General features: G+C 36.0%; 1 pseudogene; it reads right to left on the bottom strand.

Moving 5' to 3' along the window:
• LOC101670693 overlaps window positions 1-25,273 on the bottom strand; it is a 46,469-nt pseudogene extending 21,196 nt beyond the window's left edge.
• Window positions 25,274-27,899: the final 2,626 nt, after the last annotated feature.

Here is a 27,899-nt window from a genome sequence, read left to right as displayed (position 1 = left end):
GAAAGAGGGCATCCTTGTCATGTTCCTGATCTTTAGGGAAAGGCTCTCAGCTTTTTCTCCAATTGAGAATGAGATTCACTGTGGATTTTTCATAGATGGATTTTATGAAGTTGAGGAGTTTTCCCTCTATCACTATTCTGAAGAATTTTAATCATGAAAGGATGCTGTATTTTGTCAAATGCTTTTTCTGCATCTATTGAGAGGACCATGTGGTTCTTGTCTCTTCTCTTAATTTATTCTGTCACATTGATTTGCAAATGTTGAACCACCCTTGCAACCCAGAGATAAATCCCACCTGGTTGTGGTGGATATTCCTTTAATGTACTGTTGGATCCTATTAGCTAGGGTCTTGTTGAGAATTTTGGCATCCATATTCATCAGGGATATTGGTCTGAAATTCTCCTTTTTGATGTGGTCTTTGCCTGGCTTGGGAATCAAGGTAATGCTGGCCTCCTGGAGTCTGGAAGTTTTCCTTTTGTTTCTATTTTTTGAAACAGCTTCAGGAGAATAGGTATTATTATTACTTCTTCGAATGTTTGGTAGAATTCACCAGGGAATCCATCAGGTCCTGGAATGGAGGGTTTGTTTTTTGTTTTTTATTTGTTTTTTTTATAACTACTTCAATCTCATTACTAGTTATTGGTCTATTCGGGTTGTCAGTTGTTTAGTGTTTCAGTCTTGGAAGTTTATAAATTTCCAGGAATGCATCTATTTCTTCTAGGTTGCTTAATTTATTGGCATATGGCTGTTGATAATAATTTCTGATGATTGTTTCTATTTCTTTGATATTAGTCGTGATCTCTCTTCTTTCATTCATAATTTTATTAATTTGGGTAATTTTTCTTTTGGACTAATCTGGCCAGTGTTTTATTGATCTTATTAAATCTTCCAAAGAACCAGCTTCTCGTTCCCTCGATGTGTTCTCCTGTATTTTTGGTTTCTAATTCGTCGATCTCTGCTCTAATCTTAATTATTACCCTTCTCCTGGGTGAGGTAGGCTTAATTTGTTGTTGATTCTCCAGATATTTGAGGTGTAAAGAGAGTTTGTGTATACAAGATTTCTCTATTTTTTTGAGTGAAGCTTGGATGGCTATCTATTTCCCCCTTAGGGTCATCTTTTCCGTATCCCATAGGTTTTAGACCAGTGTGTTTTTGTTCTCATTGTTTTCTGTGAATTGTTTAAGTTCTTTGATTTCCTGGTTGACCCAAACATTCTTGAGCAGGATGGTCTTTAGCTTCCAAGTATTTGAGTTTCTTCCAAACTTTTTCTTGTGATTGAGTTCCAGTTTCAAAGTATTTTGGTCTGAGAATATGCAGGGAATAATCTCAATCTTTTGGTATGGTTAAGACCAGATTTGTGACCCACTATGTTGTCTATTAATGGAGAAAGTTCCATGTGGGCTCAAGAAGAATGAGTATTCTGTTGTTTTACAGTGGAGTGATCTGTATATATCTATGAGGTCCATCTGGTCCAGGGTGTCATTCAAAGTTCTGTTTCTTTGTTAATTTTCTGCTTATATCATCTGTCTGTTGCTTAGAGTGTAGTGTTAAGATCCCCTACAATTACTGTATTCTTATTAATATGTCTCTTTATTTTGATTAACAATTGATTTATGTAGTTGGCTTCTCCCATGTTACAATTGTTAGATCTTATTGTTGGATAGACCCTTTAAGAATGATGTAGTATCTTTCTGTATCTCTGACTACAGTCTTTAGCTTAAAATCTAACTTGTCCAGTATGAGAATTACTACTCCAGCTTTCTTTTGAGGTCCATTGGCATGAAAGGTTCTTCTCCATCCCTTCACTTTCAGTCTAGATATATTTTTAGGTTCAAAATGAATCTCTTATAGGCAGCATATGGATGGGTCCTGTCTTTTTATCCAGTCTGCATCCTTGTGCTGTTTTCTGGCAGCATTTGGCCATTCACTTTGAGAGTGATTATTGAAAGATATGATTTTATTGTCATCATGTCGCCTGTGAGGTACTTGTTTCTATAGATGGTCTCTGTAAATTTCTGTTCTATATCGCACTTGGGGTCTTCCTCCTTTTATGGAATGCTTCTTAATATTTCTTGCAGAGCTGGCTTAGTGGTTACATATTCTTTCAGTCTTTGCTGGTCTTGGAAGCTCTTTCTCTCTCCATCCATTCTAAGTGATAGCCTTGCCAGATAAAGTAATCTTGGCTGCATGTTCTTCTCATTTAGTACCCTGAATATGTCTTGCTAGCCCTTTCTGGCTTGCCAGGTTTCTGTGGACAGGTCTGACATTATTCTGATGTTCCTCCCTCTGTTTGTAAGGAATCTCTTCCCCCTAGCTGCCCTTAAGACATTTTCTCTGGTTTTAAGATCTGCAAGTTTAATTATCACATGCCGTGGGGTTGGTCTGCCCTCCTTGGTCTTGTTGAGAGAGGGGGTGTCCTCTCTGCCTCTAGGACACGAATACTTGTTTCATCCCCCAGATTAAGGAAATTCTCAGCTAGGATTTTCTCCACTATATCTTCTAGTCCTCTCTCTCTGCACCCCCTCAGGGATTCCAATAATTCTGACATTAGGACGTTTCATGGCATAATTTATTTCTTTAATTATATTTTCATGGATTCTGAGCTGTTTGTTCCAGGCCTCCTCTTGATCTTTCTTTTCTGTCAGTTTGCCATCTGGGTCACTAATTAGATCTTCTCCCTTAATTACCCTAGCTGTTAAAGTATCTAGATTAGATTGGATCTCATTGATAGCATATTTAAGTTCTTCCAGATCAACTCTCACTTCTGCCCTTAGAGAATCTGTGTTGCCATTAATGGTTTTCTCCAACCTAGCTATTGTCTGCATATCTGTTACCCTGAAGTCTATTTCTGACATCTTGCTTATGTCCACATCCATATCTCTGAAATTTTCCTCTGGTGGGGGTTCCTCCTCATCATCATTCTAATGAGAGGTGGTTGAGAGAATGTTCAGAGTCCAAACTATTGACTACAATTCAAGCAAGATGCACCTATTTTATAGGGACCTTAGGGTTCTTGGCCTCTTGTTCTTTCAGCCTGTCTTTTGGAGGTAGAGGCTTGTTGGGCTGTTACTCAGGCAACCCAGTTTGGGCAGAATTGCCTTGCCCCCTGTGTTGGGGGATGGGCTCAGTGAAAACCGATTTTACTAGCATCCTGTGCAATTTGAAAGCAAATATTTTAATTGGATGAGAATCAATTGAGTGTCTATTAAGGAGCTGTTTTAGAATATTGTATCATTAAGTAATAGCAGTTGCTGATTTCCTTAACTGCAAGTAGGAAATGTGAAGAAAAAACTGGAATAAAGGGGACATTTTGGAATGATGTAATTGACTTATAAAGCCTGCTCTATAGTTGTAGTAATTCTGTCTTGCATATTGTACTTTTTATAATTTCAGTGGTGGGCTCCTGGCAGCTCAGTTAGCTTAGGATCTATCTTCATCTCAGGTTCCCGAGGTCGAGTCCTGCACTGGGCTCCTTGCTCAGTGGGGAACCTGTTTATCTCTCTGCCAGCTGTTCCTCCTGCTTGCGCACTCTCTTAAATAAATAAATAAATAAATTCTTAAAAAAATTAGAATTTCAGTGGTGCCTATCAATAAGGAAAAGAGACTAAGACTAGGAGGAACCTGGACAGGAAAAACAGGTCTCTCTCCTGGTTGATGAATCTTAAACCTCTTTTGAGCTATGGAGCCTTTGAAACTTTGATGAAATTCGTTTGCATATATCTAAAACTATATATAAAATTAATGTTCATAGATTGTCTGAAACTTATCCATGAGTCATCCAGAGTTATGTGGATCTAGAGAGAACAATCTTTGCCTAAGATTTGCTTCCAGTTGGATACTTAGCAGCATGATCCCCAGAGTAAACTTGGGCTCAATGGTGGTCCAGTTTAGAAGATGGTAGGTAGCAGTAGAAGGATTTAGGCAGTGCTGACGTGTGAAGCTCAAGAGGCATCAGAATGAGTTCTCCAGATCATCCCATTATTCTAAACCAGACCCCAGACTGACAGCTGAGATCAGAGGGGGCAGAGTTTCAGCTTATAAATGAACAGTTTCAAATAGTTAACCAGGCTCACAATCCTTGGTAAAAGGACAGCCCTAATTAAATTAAATTTGCAAGCATCAAGGAGATTCTATTTGTACTTCATGCCCTGTTTGTAATTATCTTAGAAATTTTAGAGCTAAAACCTATGACTGACTATCAGAGACTATAGTTTGAATATGGCTAAAAATGTGAGATAGAGTTCATGGTGCCTGTACATTTTATTTCTGGGCATGAACTTGAACTGAAGTATATAAAAGATATTGCAGTAACAATACATTTATTGTTACTGTTATAAATAACATTTACCCTTTGCATAGAAGGCCACACATAAAGGCACTTTGTATAGAAATGGTATCTTAGGCATTGCTGTTCTCCATGGGCCAACGGCAAATTAGAGCCTGTTATATTATGTGGTTTCCTAGCAGACTCTCCGAAGCAACCCAGTTGTTAAGTATAACCATATTTTTTTCTTGTCCAAGTTAGTGGTTGAGGCTGTGTTTTAAGAACACATTTATTATTTCGTATTTTTTCCTTCTTGTTAAAGGCTTGCATCATCAGACTCATCCCCCTGAGCATGGCCTGATTCATGTGTCATCTGGCATACCCACACCTGCCACATCTCAGCCCTGCTCTATCATGCAGAAAAGTCCAAGCAACATGCTTTTTAAATGGAGCCATGCTGACAGTTTCCGTTCATTCAAATAACATCTGTGAGACTGCATGGATTAACATTCAGAAGACAGAAATCTTGTTTTTATTCAAATAAAGAGTTACGGAACTGGTTAATTTTATCCATGGGCAGGCACTAGAGAAGACTCACATCTCCTCATTGGCACGAATCAGAAACTATTATTTTACTAATGGCTTTATATCTAGCCTGCCAATAAATTAAGGCCAGTGTCCTAGTACCCTTATAGGGAAAACTTCACTGGATGTTCATATAATACTACATTTCTTATTCTTGGGATATTACACTCAACTAAAAAACCTGATTAAATTTCCCTTCTGCTTACTGCACTAGGAGAATCTACTTTCGTAAACTGCTAGGTTTGCCCAAATTCATCTACATACCTGCTTCATTATTCAGGGAGGTGGACTTTAAAGCATTATGTATGTTAGAATGACAGTCATGTATCAGGGATTGCTTCTGGTCAGTTAGATAAGTATTACATGATCTGTGACCTTGAAGGAGCCTGTAGAGGATGGTGAAGGTCATTGTGCAGAGCACAGGTATTTCTAGTTTCTTCTATTGTGGGAGCTGATGATAGCTTTATCTCCACATTGGATATGGACACCTTGCATAGAGCTGCTCATCAGCAAGTGTAGACCTAAGGACAATTTGCAGAGCACCAGTCATAGAGAAGGTGGTTTTATGTAAGTTTCTTACCTGTGTAGCATGAGACAGGTAGTCTTAGTGAAGAATTGCTTTCTTATTGTTGTTAATGCTACATCATATATATAAGCCTAGACACAACCCTAGAGTCTAGTGTTTTTGAATTATTTTTTCATGGGCCATCCCTAGAAGAAATTGGGGTGTAGAGTAGATTAGTGTCTATTGTCTTTCTGTTGTTGGTTTCTACCTCCTAAACCTTTCTCTCCTCAGATGCTCTTGGTATCTCAGGTCCCCTTTCTTTCTTATCTCCATTAAAGACTGTGTCTTGTCAAAAAAAAAATGATATCCACACTCACATTAAGCTTAAAATACAACCAATTGCTGACTTTTGACTTATCCGAAACAATAAAACTGGACAAAATTAAGGAAACAGTGGTTTTCAAGACACCAGATGAAGGAGAGTAATCTCTGAGAAATGGGAAAAATGGCTCCAACTTACTACATGAGAGAGTACCCAGCTGTGATGTGCTGGGAGGGGAGGAGGGCCAAGGTATAGCCTGGTAGATTCTCTAAGTTGAGAAAAATGAAGATTTTTTGGTAATCTTTATGACTGGGTATGCTGTAGACATCTAGTGGACCGCAGTTGTTGGAATGGTCCTGTACAGGATGAACTTTTCCAGCCAAAATTTATAAGTGCCACTGAGGAGAAACACAGAAAGGTGGTCTCTGCCAAGAATGCTGAGACGGGTTAGGGAATATCCAGACTTTCTAGGGCAATGACATTGGGATGCTGAGGAAAGAACAATTTCTGAAAACATGAGCAGCACACAATTCTTTAGTTTAAGAATTATTCAAAGAAGAAAATATTATAACATGGCTTGTAGTTCAACCAGTCTGAAGGCTTCAAGGAGGATTTTCTTTGCTTAGGATATTGTAAAAACCTGTGATCCTGAAGCACCCTTGCACCAGTAATACATTCTGATCTCTTGAATTTTAATTTCGTCCTGGCATTGCCTTTTGTGAACAGTTGTCTTTAAATAAAGAAACATATGGTTTTAATGTGGCTTCATGAACTGAGACTCATATTCCTGCAGATGAAATGGCACTTTAGGCAAAAAGTGCTGGCTGCCCATCTCAGCGCATTCTCATCATTAATTATAAGTAAACATCTTGCCCTCTTGGTGAGAAATGAAAAGAAACAACTCATCCTACTTAATGACTATCAATTATGAAAGCAAAATCATAATTATGCTGAAAAAACAAATCTTTGCTTTCTAATAACAACATTATTTTGTCTTATAGTTTATAGTTATAGCTTATTAGCTAGAAATCAATACTTGCGTGTTAACAGATGATTGGACCTATTCAACACAACTATTTTTATAGAGTCTTGCTTTTGCTCGGGAGAATTGAATATAATTGTTGGCAAAGATTCATTTCACTTCCTTTGCCCTGTCAATGCTCTTTGAGTGCATTCTATGGAGAGGAACTGAGCCAGGTGCTGAGACAGAGTGAACAAGACAGCCACTGCCTTTGTTCTCATCCTTGTTTAAACTACTGTCAGTTCATAAAAGTGAAGTGGTTGGGACTGGAGAGGGTGCTTCTCAGTGGGTTTGGTGTGGAAAAGATACAGAGGAAGAATCACTCTGGAGTAGAGCAGGAGTTGGGATCTGGGGACCAGCTCTGTCTGGCACCAGTGAATGACTTGGAGCCAATCACATTACCCATTGGGCATCAGTTCCTTCATCGGCAAAATGAATAAATTACTTTGATCTCAGAGGGTTTTAATGTTTTTTTTTTCAGCTTTAATTTCTGAATGGAAGAAATCTTTGCCTTGAGGGATGGGCTTTCCTCCCAAAGCAAAGTTATATGCTGAGCAGAGAACTTACTTTATCCTCCCTTGATGATTTTCTTCCTGGTACACTGTTGTACAGAGTAAGATGACAGAGTGGCTGAAATCATGCACTTTTCATTCTTTTCTCCAAATCTTTTTGCCTTAGGTGAGAATTTTGGTTGTCTTATATCCCTTAGGAAACTTTTCAGAAGGCTGAGGGCTCTTTAGTTCTGATGATTATTTATTTAGTACAAGCATGGACAGGCCTAATGTTCTTACATACCTGATTTAGCTTAATGAACTCTGACAGTCTGACTTAGCCTAACTTACTACATATGTAGTTTTTTTTAGTATCTTTCCTATTATTCTAGTTTATCATTGATGTCCTTTAATTATTTATATGAAAGTTTAGAAAAATGACTTTCACATTTTCATCTGGAATCAAAAAGAATAATAGCATTATTTATTTGTCATGGCAGTACTTTGAGCAATGTCTAAGACATGGTAAACATTCAGTAAATGATAGGTGCTATTCTTTTTCTGAATACTGAAGTTTAAAGATGTTTTAATGTTTGTTAGGGCAAATATGCCCTCATTATTTTAGTTTTCAAAAAATTATTGACTATGATTGCTGAATATTTTTACAAATGACTTTTAGAATGCTTTCATTAAGACCCAAAGGAGGTTAGGGGAAGATTGTTACTGTTATATTTACAACATAAGTTTCCCCATTTCAGTTACCCATTGCTGTGAAACAAGCCACCATAAAACTTAGCAGTTTAAAACAAGAACAATTATTTCTCACAATTCAGTGAGTTCACTAGGTGGAGTTGTGCAGTTCTTCTGCTCCATGTGGTATAGGCTGAGGTTGCCTGTGTCATACTCAACTGGGAACTCTGCTGCAGTTGGACTGAAAGGTCTGAGAAGGACTTTCTCACATGTTTGGAGCCATAGTGCTCACTGTTGCTTAGTTGCCGTAGGTTTTGTCCACATGGGCTTCCTCTCTAACTATCTAGCTTGACTTCCTCTTAGCATGGAAGCATGCTTTTAAAACTGCAAAGATGGAAGCCACGGGTGTCTTAAAGCCTGGATTCAAGGCTGCAAGCATCACTTCCGCTGCATTCTAACAGTCAAGTCAAGCTACAGATTTAGTCCAGTTTCAAGGAATGGAGAAAAAAATTCTCCCTCGTGATGGAAGATGTAACATACCAAATCAAGGAGGGGAGAAATTTGATGCTATCTGGTAATGAGCCCAAACCAGTGATGGTTAGCATGGCAGCAGCCAGGAGAAAGTGCTGCACCTGGTGCAAAAGAGACGGAGGACAAGCTGGCACTCATTGAAACCTCTCTACCTGTCACTGCACATGATTATTATCATTTTCAAAGAGCAATAGCTTTACTTTTACTTTTACCTCCCAAATACTATTCATGTATTTCTTTTGGTTAATTCTTTTGGTCAGAAGCATACAGAGAGGAGGAATCTGGGAATATAGCTTTAGCTTAACCAAGTTGAAAATGTAATGATCCACTGCACTATTTAAGAATGTGGTTTATCTCTTCATTTACTGAAGTCCCCATTTATACCATTTAGATTTAGATTGTGTTTTATAGTTTTGTTCATATAACTCTCTTCATATTATTTGCATGTGTTAGTGAGATTTCATTGTCTTCACTGTTTTTGTGAATGGCATTTTCCCCATTTTTTTGTTGATTATTGTTATTATTAGCATTTATGTAGTACTTATCAAAACAGGTTGTTGAAATAATTAGTTCTCATGGCCCTCCCACCAATATAGTTGTATTTTGCCCACAAATAATCATGTGCAGATATTGAGAGTTTCATTTTTTTCATTCCAAAATTTATAATATATATTTTGTAAGTCTAGATACACTGGCTGGCACTGCCAGATGCCGTATTTGAGAATCATACTTTCTAGGGCGTCACATATCTTAAAAATATATAAAAATAAATTTATTAAAGAACTTAAAAGTATCTCTGCCATGTGGGATTCTGTACTCAGTCCTAACATAGTACAACCTGTAATCTCAAACATCAATTGTTTAACATTTTTCAGGCTCCAGAGAAATGCTTCTCTCCAACTCTTACCCAATACCCTTGAAATAAAAGCTGATAAAAGGTTTTGGAGATCGGGCTACTGTGAAGGTTGTAGATTGTGCCACTGCTGACATTGGTGATGGGCATTATTTTGGGATACAAGAAATCTTTGAACAATGGAAATGCTTGGGTCATGGAAAAGATATATTCATTAACTCAAAAAAATCCTTTCTCTCATATAGCATGGAGGTAATAGAATTTTGTGTGTATCTGTTTTCTTGATTCTCTTTATTTTCTAATTCAGTTTTAGAGTGCTTATGAATGAGCACAACTTTTGCCACAGTTGAACTTGGCAGCTGAGGAACATTTTGCAGTATTAATCGTTACTCTAAATTTTGCAATACATGTAGATCTAGGTAAAATGTATGAAAATGAATACAATTCTTTAATATATAGATCTGATGTTGCTTCAATGATGGTTGAAAATTTCAATGTAAGTGCTGTAAACTGACAATGAAAATAAATATTTTATAATATTTTCTATAATCATAGTGTATAATATGTGACCCATTATAATGTTTGAACATAATATGGAGAATTCATGGACATTTCTGAATCCAAGAATTACTTTAAGATTTTTTTACTGATGTTTTCAGTTGCTGCTGTCATATCAAAATGAAGTTTCTCCAAATTGAAGTTATCAAAAAACTTATCTGAGATATACTATGAGTCATGGAAGGTTGTCTAATTTGATGTTACTGTTAATAGAATACAAATTATGGTAAAGTCTGGACCATAAGAGCCTAATTATTGATTTCATTGAAATTAAGTAAGTGAATGGATTTATGGAAAGAATATATAATTATTTTTATACTGTTTATAATTTTATTACTCATATATCTATATCCCATCAACAGAATACTAAGATAGATGCACTTAGTTAAATCTAGCCATCTTTGGCATTTTGATGACTTTTAAATCATAGTTTAAACTTTTTTTTTGTTGTTATCAGGGCTGGTAAGTAGGTGAAGCCAAGAAACACATTCTAGATTATGGATGTACTAGTGAGTTACCTTCAATACATGACTGTAATGCTGTGTTAGGAAGCACCTAAGACAGTGAGGGAACTCACTACTTGGAGAAGTGTATTTGTCTAGTTATGAGATAGACCATACTTTAATTACCAGCTTTTTGGCCTAATTTTCATTTTTAATTAAAAAATTATCAATATAATTGGCATATAACATTACATTAGTTTCAGTTGTACAACTTGATTTAATATTTTTATGTATTATGAAATGAGCACTACATTAAACCTAGATAACATCCGTCTCCATAAATAGTTATAAAGTTTTTTCTCATGTGAACTTCTAAGACTGACTCTATTTTTAGTATATGTGCTGCCGAAGCCAGCACTAAGATCTACTCTTATAGCAACTTTCAAATATGCAGTACAGTGTTATTAATTACAGTCACCATGCTGTACATTACATTTCCATGGCTTAAAACTTACAATGTAACTTATAACTTATTTTATAACTAAAAGTTGGTGTCTTTTCAGCTTCTTGACCCATTTTGCCCAATCCCTGACCCCCATCTCTGGCAACTATCAATCTGTTCTCTGTTTCTATGATTCTTTTTTTAAAGATTCCACATGTAAGTGAGAATATATGGTGTTTATCTTTTTCAGTCTGACATATTTCACTTAGCTTGTTGCCCTTAAGTTTAATCAGTGTTGTTACAAGTGGCAGGATTTCCTGTTATTATGGCTGGATAATATTCTATTATGTATGTGCACCATATTTTCTCTATCCATTCATCCATCAATGGACACTCCAGTTGTTTCCAAATCTTGGCTATTATAAATAATGATGCAGTGAACATGGGGGTGCGTATATTTTTTTGAGGTAGTGTTTTTGTTTTCTTTGGATAAGTAACCCAGAAGTAGAATTGCTAGATCATATGGTAGTTTATTTTTAATTTTTTGAAGAGCCTCAATACTGTTTTCTATGGTGGCTGTACCAATTTATATTTCCAGCAATGCACAAAAGTTCCCTTTTCTCCACCTTCTTAGCAGCACTTACTTTTTCTAGTCTTTTTGATAACAATCATCCTAACAGGTGTGAAGTGATACAGCATTGTAGTTTTGATTTGAATTTCCTAATTTTTTAAAAATTATGTGATGTTAGTCACCATACATTACGTCATTAGTTTTTGATGTAGTGTTCTAAGACTCATTATTTACATATAACATCTACTGCTCCGTGCAATATGTGAGGATGGTTTCTTTTGTTATACAGAAGCTTTTTAGTTTGATGTAGTCCCACTTGTTTATTTTTGCTTTTGTTACCTTTGCTTTTGGTGTTGAATCTAAAGAATCACCACTAAGACTGCCTTCATTTTTTTTTTCCTTAGGAGTTATATGGTTTCAGTTATCGTGTTCATGTCTTTAATTCATTTTGAGTTGATTTTTGACTATGGTATAAGACAGTGGTCCAGTTTCACTCTTTTGCCTATGGCTGTCCAGTTTTTCCAACACCATTATTGAAGAGACTGTTCTTTCCTTATTGTATATTCTTGGGTCCTTTATTGTTGTGAATTAACTGATCATATATGTGTGGGTTTATTTCTGTGTTCTCTATTTTGTTCCACTGATCTCTGTGTCTGTTTTTATTTTATTTATGTGTCTATTTTTTTCTAGTACCATACTATTTTGATTACTATCGTTTTGTAACATAGCTTGAAGTCAGGGAGCATGATACCTCCAGTTTTGTTTTTTCTCAAGATTGCTTTGACTATTGAGAGTCTTTTTTGGTCCCATACAAATCTCAAGATTATTTGTTCTATTGTTGTGAAAAATGTCAGTGGAATTTTGATAAGGATTACAATGAATCTGCAGATTTCCTTCAGTGGTATGGACACTTTAATGACACTGATTTTTTTCAAATCCATGAACATTGACTATCTTTCCATTTATTTATGTCTTCTTCAGTTTATTTCATCAGTGCATTATAGTTTTCAGTGCATGGATCTTCATCTCCTTGGTTAAATTTATTCCTACGTATTTTATTCTTTTTGATGCAATTGTAAATGGGATTGTTTTCTCAATTTCTCTTTTTGAGAGTTTGTTATTAGTGTGTAAAAATGCAACAGATTTTTGCATATTGATTTTGTACCCTGATGGCTTGATTTTTAACTTCTAATTATTTAGTAATATAGTACATGGGCCTCATTTTTTTTTTTTGTCCCAGAACCTACAAAAGTTGGAAGCCTAATAAAAACTATATTAAATAAAGTTATGCCAGTTAAATCCCTATCTTGACTCTTAATTTAACAGAAGTGTTTTTATTATTGGTTATTTATTATTGCAGTTTCATATGATGCTGGTTATTCTGATCCTTTAATTTGCTTTTTGATTAATTTCTTAGGGGGAGTAGTTCCTTAAGTAAATGTTAGGAAGAGTTCATAATTGTTATATTTTCTGTATTAAGGAGTATGTAGGAAGATCTTTTTGTTGTCCCCACATATAATCTTTCACCTGTCCATTAAGTTCTTATGTCACTATTTTTCATTCTAAAATGTTTCAGTTGTTTTTATATTTGAAAAAGACATACTGATACCAATATGATTTTTTCCCATTTCATTCAATTCATTCAACAATTACTTATTGTGAGTCTGCTTTGTCTGTGTCTAGTGGGGATAACTTGATTTCTCCTCCCTGGATATTTATAATTTTGTTTTTAGAAATTTACTTATTTTTAGTTTTTATGTTTATCTCTTTACCATTTTCTTCTGAGTTTAGGAGGATTTCTCTAGCTGGTCTCATTAATGTTCATGGTATTTCTGAAGTATATAATCTGCTTTTTCTGTAACTATTCAGCTCTTGCCTTTCATTTAAAAGGAATTTTTCCCAATAGCAGTGTTCTCTCTTTATAGAAACAGTGTCTTCTTAAAGATCTTTGAGATTATAAATTAATATTTTATTTATTTAAAAAATCTGTTTTATAAGAGAATATTTGCTTTATTCCTCATTCAACAAATATTTACTGAACACACATTATGTGTCAGGCATTGTTCTAGTCACTGGAGATATATCAGTAAACTAAAGAGTTTTTATATTGATAAATGATATGAGCTAAAGGGATTTTTATGAGCTAAAGGGGATATGAGCTAAAGGGATATGAGCCATAAAGTCAAATCCTTGACTTTATGGAGCTTGCATTCTAATGGGGACAGAAATATTAGTGAAGAACATAATGTTTTGAGGGTAACACAATCAATTACATTTTCAGTGACTTGCTGGAAAGACTCACAGGACTCAGGGGTGGTGGTTGTCTCAACTATGTATATAAGTCAGAACATGCAAGGGAAGAGACACATTGGGCAGAGTCTGGAGAATTTCAGCATAACCTTCCAAAGTTCTCTGTTCCAGGGACTGGCGTGTCACAGAGAACTTGCTTCTTACAGCAATGAATTGCAGTAACACATATGCAGTGGCTTTGTTTTCGGCACAGGAAGCTCACTTCAGACTTGAGTCCAAAGTTTTTATTATGGGCTATATGCAATCAGCCACACTTTACCACAATTCTAAACTCTCATAAGGAAAGCAGTTATTCATCAGTATAAATCAGTCTGTTTTCATAAATAACCTAGGCAAGCAGAGCTCAGTGCCTCCAGCATACAAACCAACCTTATTAGTGAGTAAATTAGGGAACATTCCAAAATCCAACTTACCAGGCCCAGCCAAGTAAGCAGGACTTCTTATTTATTTATTTATTTATTTATTTTTTAAAGATTTTATTTATTTATTTGACAGAGAGAAATCACAAGTAGTCGGAGAGGCAGGCAGAGAGAGAGAGAGGGAAGCAGGCTCCCTGCTGAGCAGAGAGCCTGATGCAGGACTCGATCCCAGGACCCTGAGATCATGACCTGAGCCAAAGGCAGCGGCCTAACCCACTGAGCCACCCTGGCGCCCCTAAGCAGGACTTTTTAAAGAACAATAACATCAGACCTTCTGTGTGAACAATTTCCTACACAATACTAAACAGTTAAATTATATAGTTTAATATAACTTTATCGATTGCATGAAAAAATAGTAGGACTCCATTGTTCTCTTTGGAAATTTTTCTAACATTGACCTTTGTCCCCCTAAACCTGCCTCAGGACCATCCTCACACCAGCCTTCTGAGCTAGGTACCTTTTTTTTTTTAAGAGAATTTATTATTCATTTGAGAGGGAGAGAGTGAGAGTACACATGCGCCTGAGCACACAAGCATGAGCGCGGTGGGGAGCAGAGGGAGAAGCAGGCTCCCTGGTGAGCAGAGAACCCCTTTCAAGGCTTGATCCTGGGACTCCCGGACCCAGGCACCCCTGAGTTAGGTGTTTTTAAATTAGATTGGAGTTATGGTTGTGTGAGTAGAAGGCAGTAGATCTGGTCTAGGAATGCATTTCAGATCTCTCCTTATTATATGGGTCATTCTGGAATCAGCTGCAGCAGAGACCTCTTTCTCCCATCCAAGTACTAACCAGGCCGGACCCTGCTGAGACCTCTTTCTCTAACTAGCAACAGAGACTATTGGAATCTATTATGGCAATTCCATATGGAATTTGCATATTTGCATTTAAGAGTGCTTTTGCAACCAGGGCTGGTAAGTAAGTGGCATCTAGAAACATTCTCTAGATAAGAAATGGGCCTGTGAGCCTCCTTCAATAGATGGATTGTAATGGCAAATGAGTGGATAAAGAAGATGTGGTATATATACACAATGGACTATTATGCAGTCATCAAAAATGAAATCTTCCCATTTGTAATGATGTGGATGGAACTAGAGGGTTTTAGGCTAAACAAAATAAGTAAATCAGAGAAAGACAATTTTCATATAATCTCACTGATTATGTGGAATTTGAGAAAGAAGTCAGAGCATCATGGAGGAAGAGAGGAAAAAATGAAATGGGATGAAACCAGAGAGGGAGACAAACTGTAAGAGACTCATAATCTCAGGAAACAAACTGAGGGTTGCTGGAGTGGAGGAAGGTAGGAGGAATGGAGTGGTTGGGTGATGGACACTGGGGAGGGTATGTGCTATGGTGAGCACTGGGGATTCTGTAAGACTGATGAATCACAGACTTGTATCCCTGAAACAAATAATACATTGTTAATTAAAAAAAAAAAAAAAAAAAAAAACGATGGGCCTGAAAACCTCCTTCATAGATGGATTGTAATGCTGCTTTGGGAAGGACCCTAAGATAGTGTCCTCATTCACCTGGAGAAGGTTTGATAACTGATGCCTACTGTGGCACAGGAGGAAAGAGCACATACTTTCCGTGTATTTGACATTTCTTTCCTGGACCTAGTGAAAGGAATGACTGCAACTGTAGTTGCCAGCACTATTAAAAACCAATAAAGGAGCTCTTTGGGAACTGGAAAGGAACTAATTCTGGTATCCTTCACATGATAACATGGAGCCATGGTTACACAGAGTCTCCAAGTTGTGTATGTTACCAGCAGCAGTATGAGCTTTCTTGTAGTTAGTACAAAGAGTATCAGTTTCATATAACTGGATGCTGCCATCCTGTAATTGGGGAGGAGATCCAAGAACTGCTGTAGTCATTAAGAAATGGCACCGTCGGGGGGCGCCTGGGTGGCTCAGTGGGTTAAGCCTCTGCCTTCGGCTCAGGTCATGATCTCAGGGTCCTGGGATCAAGCCCCGCATCAGACTCTCTTCTCAGCAGGGAGCCTGCTTCCTCCTCCTCTCTCTCTGCCTGACTCTCTGCCTGCTTGTGATCTCTCTCTGTCAAATAAATAAATAAATAAAATCTTAAAAAAAAAAAAAAGAAAGAAATGGCACTGTACTTAGAGAGGGACAGGTTTATGTTGGTACTTAAGAGATTTGTAAGATGTCCTCAAAGTCCAAAAGCATGGCTGGGATCTCTTCTAGTTAACTGTAATCAGAAGACACTTGGGAGAAATTTGGGTTAGAAAAGAGAACCTTAATGGGACCAGATGTTTATGGAAAGCTAAGTAAGTACATAACCCTGAAATGATTTTCTATGCATTTTCTGTGGTTATAAACCCGGTAAGGGCAGGGACTTCATGTTACCTTTAGTCCCAGTTCCTAGGCGAGGCCTCTGTAGGCCTTCAGTATGTATTTACTGAACAGCAGCACACACTTGTTGACCAATCCTATGGCTTCTCGTCCAAATTAATCACTTGGTTCAGAGATTTTTTTCTACATAAGAACTTGGACGTATGCTCTCGAAAGATTGTTGCTCCAGGTCAGTGTTTTTAGGCACATCAGTAAATAGTATCATTATTTTCGAGGCCCTCATTTGAAATCTCTGGAAAATGATGTTTTATTTCCAGGGAAGTTATGAGGATTAAATGAGAAAATTCACAGTTTCCAAAGGCCCTTTGCTGGAATGTAATAAATGTTAGTTTTCTTTTCTCTTTTTAAACACAACACCTTAGGAAAACATATAGAATAATCTACAAGATGAGAATAAGGTAATAAATTCAGAATGGCTTTTGAAGTTCATTAAGTTGAGTACTCTTGCCTATACAGTTTTACTTTTTATTTGTTTAAATGTAGCTTAAATCAAGCTAAGAATCAATTCAAACTACTTTTTCAATTAATTTTGGCACAAATAGAGCTAGTTTGCTCATTATGTTATTACTGTCTGGAATCCTGTTTTCTAGTTTAGTTTATGACTTTGGGAAAAGCTTTTAGGTCTAATCAAGGTGGCTTTTGAGAACAATTAGACTCGAGTGGATTTCAGAGAAATATTCCATGAAAGTTTGTTTTTTTTTTAAATTTAAAGATTTTATTCTATTTATTTGCTTACAGTGAAAGCAGGAACCACAGGCAGCGGGGGGTGAAAGAGGGAGAAGCAGGCTACCCACCAAGCAGGGAGCCCTATGTGGGGCTCCATCCCAGGACCCTGGGATCATGACCTGAGCAGAAGGCAGATGTCTAATGACTGAGCCACCCAGGCGCCCCCCCTGAAAATTTTAACAATTTTTTAGTTCCATGTTATTCTTAATAAAAATAAAGTCATTGATGTAAATCTTTAAGATGGTTATAATCATGTTCACTCTCCCTAACATTTGTAGGGTTGTTTGAAGATATTCATAGTAATTAAATAAAGTTCTTCCAGTTTTTATGTCATAGATCCCATCTCCACTTTTTTAATTCCAGGGAGGAAAATACAGCATAAGCTAAAGGGCAAAATCCATCAGCCTTTCCTAGCTTCTGACAGAATATTTTTAGTCCTTAGAAGTATCATATAGGACTAGTTTTTACTGAGTTTCTAGTTTGTATATGTACCAGACGATGAGAAGTGAATTATTAAGAAGATAAAAAAGGAGGACTATTTGACTTTAATGGGGCTTATTTCCCAAAATTTATAGTTGTCTCTAGAACAGTTACATTATGGAGGGGAAGGCCAAAATTAATAAATGAATCAGAAATTATAAAGTCTACCAGAATGATATTGCTATTGCATAAATAAAGAACCAAATACTAAAGATTAAAAATTTTTTATTTTAAAAAGCTACTCCCTGGATTTTTTTTTTTAGCCTCTAGCATCTATTTTAAATCTGAAATTTAATAGTTTTGATACTTACTTGAGCTCTAATTTTCTTCTTATATGTTTTTTCTTTCTTTCTTCTTCTTCTTCTTTTTTCCCCCCTAAAATAAGCCTCTGGCAACATCAGCTTAAACAAGAATATAACAGAAATAAATTGGCTGCATGTTTAAAAATCTCAAAGGACTTAAGATACTCACAGATGAAAATGCATTAAAAGAAGGAAGTATTCCTTCAAATTGTAAAAATGGCCAGTTTGAAATTATGCTTTTAAGAAACAATTTTAATGTCATGATGAATTTTGAAACAGATATTCTATGGGAATTTGAATTTGAAACAGCTATTCTATGGGAATAACTAGAGACTCCTTAAAATATTTGTAATATTACCTAATAGCATCTTGGTTTTGTATTAAACTTTTGGAAATTTTAATGAAAATGTTAGTAATTGCAATCAGAAAATCTTTAAAGATGAAACTCTTTGTCCCACGTAAATAGAAATTACATATGACTTCTGTTATGTTATGCTACAAAGCTTCTCAAAATTGTCACATTGTTTAATTCCTAGCTGGAGGATTACAGCCAGCTGAAGCCAAAGCTGTAAACTATAGTAGATGAAATTCATGTTTACTGCCCAGAACTTCTGTATTTGGTGACTTTTTTACATTCTTGTTGTGAGTACCCACCAATCCTCATTTAATTATAGATATACAGTACTTGTATATAGCCCTCTATATAAAGACCTGCTTACCCATAAAGAAGAGATAGTAGATAGCCTGAAGTTTATTTAAAGAAGTAAACTGGTGATTTTTTTATATACCTTTGAGAGATAAAAACAAAAAACAAAAAACAAAAAACAAAAAACAAAAAAAAAAACAAGTTTTCTTTGCTGCTATCAGTGATCACAGAAGGCAGGTATCTAAAAATACAAGATCCTACACTTTGCATCGACTCAATAGCTGCTTTCATAATATTGTCATGAATTACTGAGCAAAAAAAAGGCCCTGTTCATTACCTAGTCTAGTTCCTTTATTTATGGAGGTGATGGTGGTGGGTGGTTGGTGAGCGTGGAGGGTGGACTGAGGCCCAGAAATGATGCAGTTTTCCCAGCCTCACACGTGTAGTGTCAGTGGGTGATTGAAAGCCAGACTGCCTGGATTGCACAGAACCCAGCCTTGTGAGAAGCCGTGTATCAAGTGCTGATTAAGTGCACACGCTCTGGAGTTAGACCTTCTGGGTTTAATTCTGACTCCAACTCAACTGTTGCTATTTATTTAACCTGTGCCTCAGTACCTGTACCTATCATATTCTTAGTGAGAAGATTAAATGAACTTAATGAAATTTAAGATAGCCTGGTGTGGTGAGCGCTAGATAAATGGTAATAACATCATGTTGCCTGGAGGAGGCTGGTCTGCTCTGCCTTCTAACCTATATTTAGAATCATTTCAGCGATTAGTAGTTTCAGCCTGTACCATCGTGTTCTATGTTAATTTTTCAGCCCATTAGAGAGGTTATTCCTGTTGACCCATGACTTGACCCATGGGCTCAATGCCATTATACCCACTGTAAAAAGGAACATTGGGCTATGTACTTATATATGTTAAACTGAAGTTCATGTAAGTCGGTTCTTTAAGTATGGGGTAGAGAATCCTTTGGAAGAATTTTTCCTGTCTGTTTCCAGGGAAACAGCCATTTAGTTTACTTGATATTTCCCTAATGGACCCTATTAGGGTGATGAAGTCACACTTGATTTTGTTTTTTTTTTGCACCTACTAATTGTTGCTGCTGTGGCTGAAACAGCTGGAGAGCAACATGCTCTCCAGCTTGCTTGACTGTGAAGACTGCTTAAGTAAATGCGACTAGAACTATGTATTTGTTCTTTCTGGTCTGGTTGGCAGACATTTCATCTCTGTTAAACCATGAACTTCTTGTTTTAGGAATAATTCAAGTGGTCCAAGAAATGTAGTACTGTGATTTTTCCCCCCAGTGGTTTTGAGTTATAGTTGACATGGATGCTAAATTGTTTTAATCTTGACGTATCATTAAAAGATGTTTCCATTGTACCACCTCAGTGAGAGTTTTTTTTTTTTTAAAGAACTACTGCCCCCTTGTGTTGTATAGGATACGCTCTTGAATGAGGGTAATTTAAGAAAGATATACTTGTAAATGCTTGTAAATTCTCTTAATTCTCCGTAAGTATAGTAGATCTCACTTAGAAAGAAAGTTAAATAATGTGTATTATGTATAATACCTTAAGCTATTAACAAGTAGTAACAGAAAAAAATAGTTTCTTTTAATCTAGTATTATAGGGAGTGGCATAAAGTTGCATTTTAGAAAGTTTATAATCTATCTTTAGTGAAGTTTCTTTATGTCTTTGTTTTGGTCTTCACACACCATTTTAACTGGAGGAAATACTACTACTGAATACTGAATAATACTGAATAATACTACTTAGTTGACCTTTAATAGTGTTTTACAGGTGACAACTTCTGTTCATGTGATCTCATTTATTCCTCAAATTAACTGTGTGAGAAGAGGACTTACTATTATTTTTCCCACTTTACAGAAGAAAAAAAATGTCCATAAAGAAAGTTGAATAACTTACCCAAATGTATACATTTAGAAAGTATGATTGGTAAGAACATAAGGAAAATTTTAAGTAATGTACCCCTATTCATACAGTTAAGATCTTTTGGCCTTAAATGCTAGTCCTTCCTATTATAAAGCACCGATTGCTAAGACATTCAAAAGTCAGTATAACAATCATATGCTTAAATTTTAGAATCAGAATTTTTAAACCATCATCAAACTGAGGCTCTGTTACAGTTTCACAGTTTCATATTCTGTATTTACCTCTTTGATTTATGAAACACAACATTAGATTGCTATTCATGTCATTTGGTAAATTTAATTTGTGACTAGTCAGCATTATGTAAGAGTGCCAAAAAAGAAAAAAAAAATCATATAAGCTTACTTGTGTTCTGTGATTGGAAGTATATTTTATAGTTCAGAGAATTTATTTGAGCTGAAAAAGTTACTTTGAGGGAAATGTACCAATAAAATATGCCACCCAGGTGTCCCTCCAGTCTGTTTGCTACTCACTTACATGTATTTTGTGCATAAGGACAAATAATATATTATTTTTGAGGTCATGTGAAGGATTCATATGCAAGTATCCTATTTACTGCTTTTTTCACTCAAAAATATATGGGATATCTTTCCATACAGATGCATATAGATTTTATTTACATTTATTTTAATTGCTGCAGAGCACTTCATGATATTACTAGAATTTAATTCTTGCATCACTGGTGACTGTTTAGAAGGTTTCTTACTTTCACCATTATAAATGATACAGGAATTACTTTTTGCATGTGTCTTAGAGAACATTCATAACTGCTTTACTAGGATAGAGGCCTAAAATTAGAATCACTGTGTCAAAGGTGTTTAGTTTGATAGATATAGCTAATATGACCTCCAAAAAGCCACTATATGTTTATATTTTGACAAAGCACACAAGTGAGTGTTGCTAGAGTGTCTATTCTCAACGCTCCTTAAAGCTAAATCTTTAATATTTTATTTTTTGCCAATGGATTGGTTGAAAAATTTTATTTCATTGTAGCTTTAATTTATATTTTCCTGATTACTGGTGAGGTTGAGAAATTTAACATCTATTTGTCATATTTTTTCTTCTAAGAATTGCTTGTTCATATCTTGATCCTTTTTTTCTCTCGCATTTTTTGGCTTTTCATTACTGATGTATAGGAATTATTTTTATACTTAGATTTTACTTGTTGTGTTTTATATATTGTAGACTTTTCTTTTTGTACTTTAAAAATGAGGTTATGTGGTCCTTTTTTGGGCAGAATTTATACATTTTTTATATTCAAATGTTAGTCTTTCTTCTTATAAACGCTGTGGTTTAGTTTTCCTTAACACGGTTTTGTTTCCTTGGGCTTTTTTTTGATTGACTTTTTATGACAATAAAATTATTGTCCAATTTTTTTAAAAGGTTTATTTATTAATTTATTTGACAACAAGATAGAGGGCACAAGTAGGCAGAGGGAGAGAGAGAAGCAGGCTCTCCACTGAGCAGGGAGCCTGATGCAGAGCTGGATCCTAGGACCCTGGGACCACGACCTGAGCCGAAGACAGCCGCTTGAGCCACCCAGATGCCCCTTGTCCAATGAGGTTCTATTTTATACCTAATTATTTCATTTACTTCCTTTCCCTTCAAATGAATGGCTTATGGTCTAAATAGTATTTATCAAATAGCTTATTCTTTTCCACACTGATTTGAATATGATTCTAGTGTCTCAAGATCTAAGTTACTATAGTTTTTTTTTAAAGATTTTATTTCTTATTTTATTAGAGAGAGAAAAGGAGAGAGAGCACGTGTGCAAGTGCACACATAGGACCTGGGTTGGGGGTGGGGAGAAGGAGAAGCAGACTCCCCACTGAGCAAGGAGCCCTAAGCAGGGCTTGATCCCAGGATCCCAAGATCATGAGATCATGACCTGAGCTGAAGGCTGAGCCCCCCAGCTGCACCTCTCCATTTATATTTTTGATACAGTTGGATATCTAATTGTAAAGAAAAGTTAGCTGTTAACCTTATAGCATAATAAAAATAAACTTCAGATGGAATAAAGAGGTAAATGTGAAAGAGATGTGATGTGTCTTTTATATTTCTTATTGGAATCTTTCTTGGGTATCTTATTTTTGTTCTGTTGTCAGTGGAATGTACTTTTCTATATTATTTTATAGCTGATCATTGCTGTTATATTAGTGATCTATTAATAGTGTATGTATTTTGATCTTATATTGACCCCCTGTGGAACTCTCATTAATGCTAATTATTTCTCAGCTGATCTTCTGAGAATTAATGATTTCCTCCATAAATAATGATGTTTGTCTCTTCTTCACAATCTTCCCCCCACACCCACTATTGAGGACTTTTAGTATAGTTTGTAAAGCAGAGTTGCTAGATGACTTCGTGCTCTGTTCTTGACTTTAACAGGAATGCTTCTAATGGTTATCATTAAATGGATTTCTATGTATATACTTCACCATATTAAGGACTTTTAGTTTATATTTTACTAAGCATTTTTACAAGAGCTTTTATTAAGCCTTTCTTTTCTTGACATAATTATGTGATTTATGATTATATTTTTTGATCCTATGATATGATAATATAATGAATTACATTAATTGGTTTGTTAAATTGAACCACTCTGGCATTTCTGGGTTAAGATTCAACTGGTCAAGATAAGTTTTTTTTTTAATGTACACTCTTGATTTAATTTGCTAATTTATTTATTGCATTTGCACCTAGGTCCTTAAATTTGTTTCCTTTCTTGAGCTATCCTGTTCAATCTTGGCATCACAGTAATGATTCCTTTGTAGAATAACTTAAAGATGCTTTATTTAATTAAATTAATTAATTAATTTATTTTTAAAGATTATATATATATTTATTTGACAGAGAAAGAGAAAGAGCTCACAAACAAGCAGGAGGAGAGGCAGGCAGAGGAAGAAGCAGGCTCCCCTCTGAGCAGGGAGCCTGATGCAGGGCTTGATCCCAGGGCTCCATGATCATGACCTGAGCAGAAGGTAGATTCTGAACCAACTGAGCCAACCCAGGCACCTCAATTGAAAAATGCTTTAAAAAGCTATTTATTTTGGGGTGCCTGGGTGGCTCAGTGGGTTAAAGCCTCTGCCTTCAGCTCAGGTCATGGTCCCAGAGTCCTGGGATCGAGCCCCATATCGAGCTCTCTGCTCAGCGTGAGCCTGCTTCCCCCACCCCCTCACTCTCTGCCTACTTGTGATTTCTATCTGTCAAATAAATAAATAAATATTTTAAAAATATTTTTAAAAAAGCTATTTATTTTATTTTCTGGAAAAGAACACTTGTGTATATGGTAATTATTTATTGCAGATTTGGTAAAACTTCTGATTGTTCTTACTTCTTGAGAGATAGACATTTGACCACTTTTATGATTTGTTCTTTGATTATTGACCTATTCAAAATTTCTTCATTAGTTTGGAATAATTTTAGCACTTTGTATTCACCCCCAAATTTATTCACGATCAAATTGATTGCAAGAAATGATAAGACTTAGCATTTTATTACTATTTCAGGTATATTTTCTGTATCTGTAGTTGTATTTCCTCTTGCATTTATGACATTATTTTCATCACACTTGCAAGTGTTTTTAAATTTTATTTTATTCACCTGTTCAAAAAGGTGGACTGTAGTTGTATTGATGAGATTATTTCCATTTCTATTTTTATCTTTATTCATTTATTTTGTCTTTTGTTGTAACTTGTTTTTATTGTTATTAGCTACTGGGATTTTAATGTCATTTCACTCATTTTCCTTTCTCTTGATTTTCAAGAGATCTTTCTCATATTATCTTTCTCATATCTTTCTCCAATATGAGAAAGATCCAAGTATCTTTCTCATATTATTGCTTTGGCTTACATACACAGATTTTAATGTGCAGTGTTCTTATTTTCATTTATTTCTAAATAATTTAAGACTTCTGTTTCTTTCCTTCCTTCTCTTTCCTTTTCTCCCTCTTTCTCCCTCCTCACTTCCTTTGATTCATTGTCTCCCTTTCTTTTCCTTCTTTCCTTTTTTCTTTCTTTCATTTGCTCTCCCTTTCCTTTTTCTCTCCCTCCTCTTCTCTCCTTTTCTTTTTTTTTTTTAAAGATTTTATTTATTTATTTATTTGACAGACAGAGAGATCACAAGTAGGCAGAGAGGCAGGCAGAGAGAGAGGAGGAAGCAGGCTCCCCGCTGAGCAGAGAGCCCAATGTGGGACTCGATCCCAGGACCCTGGGATCATGACCTGAGCCGAAGGCAGCGGCTTAACCCACTGAGCCACCCAGGCATCCCATCCTTTCTCCTTTTCTTTCCTTCTTTCTATCCTTCCAACCGTTCGTCCTTCTTCCGTCTTTCTGTCCTCCCTCCCTCCTTTCTACCCTCCCTCCCTTCTTTGCTTTCTCCCATACTTCTTTCCCTCCCTCCTTTCCTTAGATGCTTACTAGGGAATGCCCTCAGGATCACCATTTGTGGAAGGAAGGGAAAGGAAACTGGAGGCACTGGGGCTGTGTAATGCAGGTTTGATGATGGCCCCAGCTGACCCCACCGGGAGCTAAATGGCCTGCCAGAGTTGTTCCAAGTTTGTCCAAAATCACAGCCTTTATATCTCTGCCTGGATCAGTCATTGTGGACTGCTTTTTGACTTGGAGTAAGGTGCTGCTCTTTAACTGTGCACTCCCTGGAGGAGCTAATAGATGAAGGCTGTCAGCTGACGACTCTCTAGTTGTTGGAGCATCTAGACCTTCCATGAAAGGGACACTGTGTGGTGCTTCACCTTCACCATAGTTTCCTGCATGCTGGACATTTTTTCTGCTCACCATTCCCTCTCTTCACTTCCTCCACGGAAATTTTAATTCTTGAGGTGCATCCTTTAGAATTTGCTTATTGAATTAAATAATGTGCATTTAATTTCTCCCTTATTCTTAAATTGGGTACAAAGGTCTAGCTAAGTGTTTTGTGTTTTTTCCTCACAACACTGTGAGGTATGATTTCATTATTTTCTGAGTTGCTACTGTTTAGAAACCTCCTGTCAGCTCAATTGTCTTTCCTTTTGGTAGTCTTTCTTCTTTCTGGCTGCTTTTAAGATTTTCTTTTGTATTTAGTATTTTGCTGCTTCACTCTAATCTATCAAGTGTATTTCTTTTCATCAGTCTTGTTTATGCTGCCCTTCCTGCATCTGTCTCTTCTCCATTAAAAAAAATTCTAGACATAGGCTACACCTTTTCATTCTGTTACCTCTGCCTTTTGTTTCCATTTTCTATTTCTCATCTCCTTGTCTCTTTTTCTCTCTTTACATTTTGATATACATTCAAATCTCTAGAGAGTTGCAAATGTAAGAAAAATCACTACCATACAGCTTTTAGCAGGCTTTTCACTAATAGTTAATATTTTGACCCACTTGCATTATCATTAGTTCTTTCTTTCTTTCTTTTTTAAAGATCTGTCTGTGTATTAGAGTGAAAGCATGAGGGGCAGAAGGAGAGGGAGTCTTAAGCAGACACTTTGCTGAGTCACAAAGCCTGTTGGGGGGCTTGATTTCCTGACCCGGAGATCATGACCTAAGACAAAACCAAGTGTCAGATGCTTAACTGACTGCACCACTCAGGTTCCCTGTCATTAGTACTCTGTGTGTGTGTGTGTGTGTGTGTTTTTGCATGTTTTTATTACTATAGCTGCATAATACATTTTTTCTATAACCTAGTGGCATTAAACACTGATGGATTCTGTGAGTCAGGAATTCGGTTGGGGTGCCATGGGCATGTTGGTGCCTGTTCATGATGTCTGGAAGACTCAAAGGTTAGATGCTGGAATCATCTGCAGACTGTTCATCCACATGCTTGCCCATTGATGTTGGCTAAAGGCTGGTGGAGACTCAGTTTCTGTCCATGTGTTTGTGTGGTCTCTTTCTATCTTAGGAATTGAGTCCTTTAACCTTGGACTTATTAATGTCATCTTCTTGTATGTTTTTCTATTTTTCTTTTGTCCTTCTTATCTTTTTGTCTACCTTTTGTGGATTGTTTTTAATTACACCTTTTAGGAAAACTTACTCCGTGTATGAAAACTACATGCTCCATTTATCTTCATACCCCAAGTTTTTGAAACACATGTAAGATCAATGCATAAGCTTATAGTCTTCTGATGTAAAATCAATCTTAAGAAAAACCTAAGCACTTTTATTATGTTTTCTCTCCTGTCTCCTATTACTAATGTTAAGATCATCTGGTGGTATAAATCAGATTGCCAATACTTCTATTTGTGTAATGCTTTAATCATTATTTTGGCTAGATTGAGTACATATGTTCTAAGTAATTTTAGAAGGATAGATAAAATAGACAGGCAGCCTGAAATCCAAAAGAGAGTTCTCAGGAGTCCTTTCTGAGCTTGGGGTGCCTTAATAAATGGATGTTCTTCATAATAGAGACCCTGAGGGATAAAGCAGGGACTTTGACTTTTCCCAGTTACCTAAAGTCAGCACCTCATTGCTTCAGCCTCTTTTCGCCTCTCAAATATCTCTGGGGAGAATGTTCTGTTGGGTAGAGTGTACAGTCTTCTAATCACATTTGTAATTGCCAGTAGGCCTCTTATCTCTAGATCTACTGTTAAGTTTGCTTTATTTCATAGAGAGAAATCTTAGAAATGTTTTTCTTTATAAACGTTTGATCTAAAGTAGGAAACTATACCACAAATAGAAACAAAACTTATTTCAGTAACAATGTCTAAGAGCTTAATTCATTTATGCATGTGTCCTTAGTGTTTTCTAAGAAAACTTCTTAAAATATATGTCTCAGTTTTCTTATAGATAAAATTGGAAAAAACAAGAGACCTCTACCTTCAAGCTTGTTATGAAGACTAGATATAATGTTAAGTACAAAGCATGGCAGAAAGTAGATTCTCATGAATCTGGTAGTTTGTATTATATCCCTTATTCTAGCACCACCCCCACTCCCCATGAAGCTCTTAGAGTTATTTCCTGTGAACACCAATAACATTGTGGGAGTCCATCTGTTGAGAGAATACTGACCCACTCCGATTTGTTATAGGCTTGGGTATCCAACTAAACAACTAGCTAACTTCCTCCCTCTCTCCCCTCTTTCTCTCTTGCTGTTTATTCTACCACCCATTTATCCTTTTATTTACAATTTAGTGCCCTATGCTATACTCGATACATGATAGGTACTCAATGAGTAATTGTTAAATAATGAACTTGATGCTTTTCCAAAATGATTTGAGGTATCTATTTTTACTTGTCTTTTCCATTTTTATTTACATTTTATCCAGTACCTAAAAATATGGCAAACAAGTAAAGATTACAATTTGTGTCATGTATACAGTATATTCAACTTATCTGAAAATATTAAAACTCCTAGATATGGTCAAATCCAACCATTTTATTATCATTATTTTTTTTTATAGCTGAGAATATTGAGACTCATGTCATAAAGTAAT

This window comes from Mustela putorius, unplaced genomic scaffold (assembly GCF_011764305.1).
Source record: "Mustela putorius furo isolate JIRA1106 unplaced genomic scaffold, ASM1176430v1.1 tig00003869_pilon_pilon_pilon, whole genome shotgun sequence".
In the NCBI taxonomy this organism is placed as follows: domain Eukaryota; kingdom Metazoa; phylum Chordata; class Mammalia; order Carnivora; family Mustelidae; genus Mustela; species Mustela putorius.
This window is presented reverse-complemented; position numbering and strand designations above follow the sequence as displayed.